The sequence below is a fragment of the Condylura cristata genome, unplaced genomic scaffold, assembly GCF_000260355.1.
Source record: "Condylura cristata isolate star-nosed mole 26May11 unplaced genomic scaffold, ConCri1.0 scaffold00039, whole genome shotgun sequence".
NCBI lineage: Eukaryota > Metazoa > Chordata > Mammalia > Eulipotyphla > Talpidae > Condylura > Condylura cristata.
The window spans coordinates 797,156-803,783 of NW_004567140.1; the positions used below are offsets into that span (position 1 = coordinate 797,156).

Genomic DNA, 6,628 nt, shown 5'->3' on the forward strand with positions numbered 1-6,628 from the left:
CTGTGTGCAAAAATTTTCTCCCCATTAGTGGGGTGTCTCTTTGTTTTGGCTAATGTCTCTTTTGCTGTACAGCTTTTTAATTTGATGTAGTCCTAGCTGCTTATCTACCCCTTCATTTTCTTTGCTTTAGGTGATTGTGTGTGTGTGTGTTTTAAGATTTATTTGTGCATACAGAACTGGGGTATAGGCCAGAGGTGCAGGGGTGGTGAGAGGCTTCACCAGAGACAGAGTGGCCGAATGATGAAGTACATTGCTGAGAGGAACAGCGGGCGGGTCAGTTGAGGTCTACCTCGCCATGTGGATCACCTCTGGGGTGGGGATCGAACTCATGCTGAAGTGTCTTTAGCTTCTTAGTGTTGTGCTTTAACCTGCTGCACTACCAGGGAGGGCCCAGGAACTGTTATTTTATCATCTTCATTTGAGCCCAATATAGAGCATAACATATAATATATATATATAAAATCTGGTAAATGTTGAATAAATAAACAAATAAATAGCCTGCTTTCCTGCACTACTTGGAGTCCTTCCTTTGCTGGGAAGATTTTTCTGGGAGAGATACACGAACAGTAAGGTGGGGCAGGAGGAAGAGGATTTTCTTCCAATTCAGATAAACCACAGCAGCTCTGAGATCCTACGTGTGCAGATGTCATACCAAAAAGTCAAAAGAACTGTTTTGAGAAAATCCCAATTTTGCTTAATGATTATCATCCTTTCTCCTCTCTAGTTATAAGCTACCTCGTCCTCTATGCCTCAACTCAGCAATAACGCATTCACAGGAAGCTATTTCACAGTACTATTTGTAAGAAAATAGTAACATAAAGAACTTGGTGCGAAGGCAAGACTGAAAAAAGTACTTCGCTTTCTATAAGGAAAGAAAGTTAAGTCCCTTGAAGTCAAGGAATTCATACAAAAAACAGAACTTAGAATAGTATTTACCTAGCACACAGTAAACATTCAAATGTTAGCTTTTATGAATATGTATTGTCCCTTGGACCTAGGACACCACTTTAACAGGTGCTAACTGCATTCATTTTATATGAACTTAATTGTCAATAAAAACTTTACTTAACCTTACCTTTTAAAAATAATATCCTATATAATATCCTAATGCTTTTTATTAAAAACTTTTTTTTCAATGACCACTTTACTATATTCTCATAATATCCCTAAGTGCTGGGACTATGTCTATGAGCATCTAAACCTGAAGTTGACTTGCAAAGCTGTTAAAGAACCTGAGATAGGTTATGCTTTTTAGAAGTACAGGTTTGAATTTCAATACAGGAATTAAGACCTCTCATTTGAGCTATGTTAGTGAAAAGCCCTCCAAGTAGGTCTTACACCAGGACTCTGCCCTCCAATATCTGTTAGGTACTGCAACAGATTAATATAACCGATGCACAAAGTCTATTATCTTTTCCCTCAGAAAGTTTCTGACTCCATCCACATACTCAAGTTTCAACTTCCTATTTTGACCGCTGCCTTTGAGAGCTAACCCTATACTCCCCTTTTATGTATTTTGTGACTATCTCCAAACACCCTCATACTTGCCCACCTTCATGCTATTGTTCTTAATCCTCTGTTGTATGTGTACTTCCTCCCTCCAAATCTCTATGCAAGGATGTTATATTCTACTCTGGGCTGTTTGTCAAGTCCGCATGTAAATAAAAATTGAGTTGCCAGATCACCTTTGAAAATAGCTTAGTCTATAAAGTATAATACCCACAACTTCACACATGACCTTTTATATTAAAATGCAAATTTATTGTGCCAGGAAACTATTCCCACTGTGCTGCAGGGGTAGTCCAGAGCATACAGGGGTATCATGTTGACTGAACATGTATTCTGAAAGGCCACTGGTAATAATACTTCTTGAGCAACGTCTTCTGTGATTGCCCCCTACCTCCAAGCAATCTGGAGCCTCAGAACTAGAATGCTACCTGTTAGGGGACTGATTTTATTCTTCTGTGTACTGTGAGAAAGATGCCCATTTGAACATTTTTTCAGATTTTAAGGCCTCTTAAGAGTAGCAAATGAATTCTTGTTCTGGCACTGACTGTGTGATCTTGTGCAAGTCACTTAACCTTAGTTTTCTCATCTATATCAAAAAGACAGTATGATCCAGAAATTCTATTTTTAGATAGATATTCAAAGGAACTGAAAGGTGTTTCCTGAAGAGATATTCGTACATCCATGTTCATAGCAGTATTATTTAATGCTTCTATCAAAAAGCAGAAACAAATTAAATGTCCATTAATGGACTAATGGATAAACAAAATGTGGTTTTGTTGGATGCACACAATGCAGTATAATTCAGTCTTAGTAAGAGGGAGAGCAATTCTAACCTTTTCTTCCACCTTCCTCCTTCCTGCCGCATGGATATGGTGGAGTTCTCAGGGCCACATACATCCTAGCCCTTCCTAGGCCCACAGTTGCCATGCAGTTGACTTTTCCCAAGAAGAGACCTTCACAGCAACTGCTTCTCAAGCTGCCCTCCCTAGACAAGGACCTGCAAAAGAAAACCCTCCCCACTCTACCATCCCTTTTCCATCCTCCATCTGGCCAGAAACAAAGGATGATTCAAACAGCCTCTAGGGAACAAATGACAAGACCCCAGGGAATCTAAAATGTCCCTAGGCCTCTAAACCTACCCCTAGAGAAGCAGGATCCTAGACAAACTCTCTCTACTTCTCGAGTTTCTACTTTAACTCTTGTAAAATGGAAACCACCTCAGCCTGTCTTACTGCAGGGTATTGTGTCCAAATGAGACCACAGATGCAAAAGCATCTTAATTTGCAATAGCATCAAAATATACTGGTGGCTAACACTATTTATAGGCAGAGTCAAGAAAGGACAGAATGACTGGGACAAGGGAGGACTTTCAGGAACCTACCCTCCCTGAAGTCTTATTTATAAAAGTGTGCAAAGGTGTACATATGGTGAGGAATTTGTGACTTAAAAATATATTATATGAAATAGGCCCTCCCTGGTGGCGCCGCTGGTTAAAGTGCAGCACTACAAGCCAGCCGTAGCCATTTCAGCATGAGTTCAATCCTTGACTCCAGAGGTGACCACAGGGCATGGCAGACCTCTCCTGACCCACCTGCTGCTCCCCTCAGCAGTGGACTTTGTTGATCTGTCTATTCTGCTTCCCCACTCTGTCTCTGGTGAAGCCCCTCACTGCCCCTGCATTTCTAGCCTGTACCCCAGTTCTGTATGTATAAATAAATCTTTTAAAACTGTAATATTATATGAAATCAAACATGGTAATCAACATAACCAAATACAGTGCAGTCAGTAAAAGAACTGATAAAATAAGAGATTAAGTATACGAATATAAAGGCTGCACTACAGTGCTAACTGCCATAATGAAAACCAGAAATAGTTTAGAAGGGGTTAGTGCAATGTCTAGATAAAGGAGACGAGGGCAGGGACAAATGGCGCAGAAGACACCACTGTGAACAAGAGATGTCAATACACTTGGGATATGGAAGAGGGAGAGTCTGCAGAACTGAGAAAGCAGGATACCTCCTGCAAGCAAAGAGGTGAACACCTATGAGAGAAGTTCAAGCCCTAGAATCCTGAAAAGCTTAGAACTTGCGGACACAAGAGTCTCCGGACCTGGACACTAGCCAGAGTGGGGAGAGATGCTGCCTGAAGGCAGAGGACTGAGACCTCCAGCCTCCTTCCCCTGCTGGATCCTGAAATACTGTCATCCATGTTAAGCCTTCTCAGGAGGAGAGGATTTTCCTTTGGAGAAACTGAAAAGCCCAGAGAAATACCTGCAGCACAGAGATTTTGAGGGGGGATTCCCAACAAAATAACCAAGTCTCTCTTAGTGACTCCACATGAAGATAAACTCTGTCTAGGCACAAAGCATTTAATCTAGTTCTAAATTTTTTTTTGCTGCATGTTTAAATACAAGCAGACTACAAAGCTTTAACAGACAACTAAAGGATGCTTTTAGCAAAGGAAATCAAACAAATTGAAGAACTGAGGGGAAACAGACAATGCAGGCAACAAAGAAAACTTTAAAGACAGCAAAAAAACTTCAATCAATAGTCTCAGAGAAATAAGACATTGCATGCAGAAAAGAAGGGCAGGACTTAGAGCACAACAAAGAGTTCTTGGAAACTCAAAATATAAGAACGAAAATTAAAACTCCACTGCAGAGTCAGAAGAACTCTCCTTGAAAGAAGACTGCAAGAAAACAAAGAGAAGGAAAAGAGGAGAGAAAACCCAAGCAATTTAGAAGACCAGTTCTCCAAACGCCGAAAGGCAGGGGCTCCAGAGAAAAGAGGTAGTGCAGGGAATGTTCTATCAGAAATGCTTCAGGCACACATCTTAGAGCTCAAGGCGCAAGCACTCGCTGTGATACAGTGCAGGGAAGACAGAGCGGGAAGAGTCTAAAAAAATCAAGAGGGCAAACATTACTTATGAACAATGGAGTAAGCATCAGAATGGCAACAAATTTCTCAACAGCACATCTGGAAGCCAAAGAACAACAGAACAAAGCTTTAAAAATGCTGGGAGAAAATCTCTTTTTATCTAATTACATACTTAAACCAGGGCAGAATTAAAAGTTTTTCAAACATGAAACACTTGCAAAAATATTCCTCTGAGGAACGCCTTCTTGGGAAGTTCCTCGTTAGTTAGTATGGCACCAGAACAGGGAGGAAGGCACCAGAGCATGAGAAGGGGCTACAAGCAGAAGTCTCAGAAAGAATATTTGACCATGTGAAAATGGAACTCCTGGGGAGAAGCAGTGCAAAACAAGCAATGAAAGCAATTAGGCGCTCAACCAAATTCAGACCTGTATTTGTGTAGCACATCTGTCCAGGACAGACACTGACTGCTGGCTGAGGTGCGGGCTGTGCACGTGTACACAGTGGGAGAAAGGAAGGAAGCTGGGGAGCGCCTCCTGCAGTGTCAGTAAAACACGCAAGCTGACAGATCATTAAAGTGTGGAGAAACCTACATTGAGACCGGAGATAAACCTCCAAAGAAAAAGCTAAGTTTGGGAGGTAAAATTCCAGGGTGGAGGTCACTTTAGTGGTAAAAGTCAGGGAACACTGTGGACTTTCTCAAACTAGATTTATGAATTAATTTACTGAAATAATTCAAAACAAAACAAAACAAGTCACTGCTGCACAGGGAGACTATGAGGGACCGAGGGAAACTCTCCCACTTCCCACTACTGAACCACTTGATTTCTTTAAAAGAAAATTATACACATACATGGCATTTATAATGGAGGAAGGAAAAGAGAAATCTCAGATAGTTCTACATGTTGTCACGGTCTAGTCAAAGACTACAAAAACTGGGGCAGAAAGGAATAAGGGTTAAGAAATTCCACGGAGAATCTCTACCATTCTGGGACTTCCCACTGTATTTAAAGCACAAGGAACAGAACTACTGTATACAGAAGACAAACTAGAAAACTAATGGGCAGACATCTATGTTCAAGATTGAGAGAACAAGCCACTTAATGACAGGCTAACTCCCATGCAGCAGAAATCTAGAATTCCAGGCACACAGGTGATCATTCTCAGAAAGAAATGAACTATGATTATTTAGCACATCATGTTTTCTGTTTGCTGCAAATGCTTAAGAAAAAACTTACTCTGATTACTGGTTATCATACTCCGCAAAGGACTCTGATCAAACCTTTTCTTTGATAGACTCAAGCTTTGTTTCAAAAGCCGTTAGCAGCTCATTCATTAGCTATTTGCCACTGTATTCACTTTAGAACCAACTGGAATGCAATGGATCACCTTTGCTGTGAATGCCTGCTTCCAACTGCTCCCTCCTTCCACCTGTCCCCCCTCTTTTTCATCCTTCTCCATTTAAGCACCTTTTCTCTTCCTAGATGGAAGAAGCACTCTAAGGCAGCTCTTGAAAATCGGAGAACTTTGCACTTCACTCGCCTTAAGCGTGAGGTCTTAAGAGTAAAATTACAAAGCTTTGCTGAAATTCCCCGAGGATTCCTATTTCTACTCTGCCCTGCTCCTCCTCAAAACAAGTCAGATTTCAGGGTCCTTTCAGAAGCGGGGCTGCTCAGAAAGGGGTGCCACCAGCAAAGGCGGAGCCCCGCGTCAGGTCTCTTACCTTGACTCGCCTGCGCTTTCTCCCCTTTTCCTCCCCTGGCACCTGCTTCTCTCCTTTCTTTCTCTTTTTCCGCTTTCTGTCCTTGTGTTTGTCATGGTCGTTCTTGTCTTCGAAGAGGCTGGAATCGTGCCCCGAGCTGCCGGTGGAGAGCTCGGTGACTTCGTTACCTCCCACTTTGAGGACCAGCTTCAGGGGCTTCTCCACATACTCTTAAACAAAAGGAGGGCGCCGCGGTTAAAGGCGGGGCGCGGCGGGCGGTCTCGGCCGGGCAGCGGGACGGCGGGCAGAGCGCGCCGGGAGGCTGGGGGCGCGCAGTGGGCGCCCCACCAAAGCACCTGTTGAATGACCGGCACTCGCCAAGCGGGTGCCCCGAACGCGCCCGGGCCAGTCGGGGTCGTGACTCGACGCCCTACGAGAGCCCCCCCCGCCCTTCCCGGAGCCCAGGTTCGAACCCGCTCCCCCCGGGGCCGGGGTCGCTCCGGCGGGCCGCGCCCTCCGTGGGCCTGGGGCCTGGGTCTCTCGG

At 43.4% G+C, this 6,628-nt stretch overlaps 1 protein-coding gene across 2 annotated transcripts in view; it reads right to left on the reverse strand.

Annotated features, from left to right (window-relative positions):
• BRD7 (bromodomain containing 7) overlaps nucleotides 1–6,334 on the reverse strand; it is a 33,804-nt gene extending 27,470 nt beyond the window's left edge. For both annotated transcript variants that reach the window (XM_004693559.2, XM_004693558.2), the window contains exon 1: nucleotides 6,106–6,334. The gene's annotated coding sequence lies outside the window, so the exon portion shown is untranslated. The remainder of the gene's footprint in view (nucleotides 1–6,105) is intronic.
• Nucleotides 6,335–6,628: the final 294 nt, after the last annotated feature.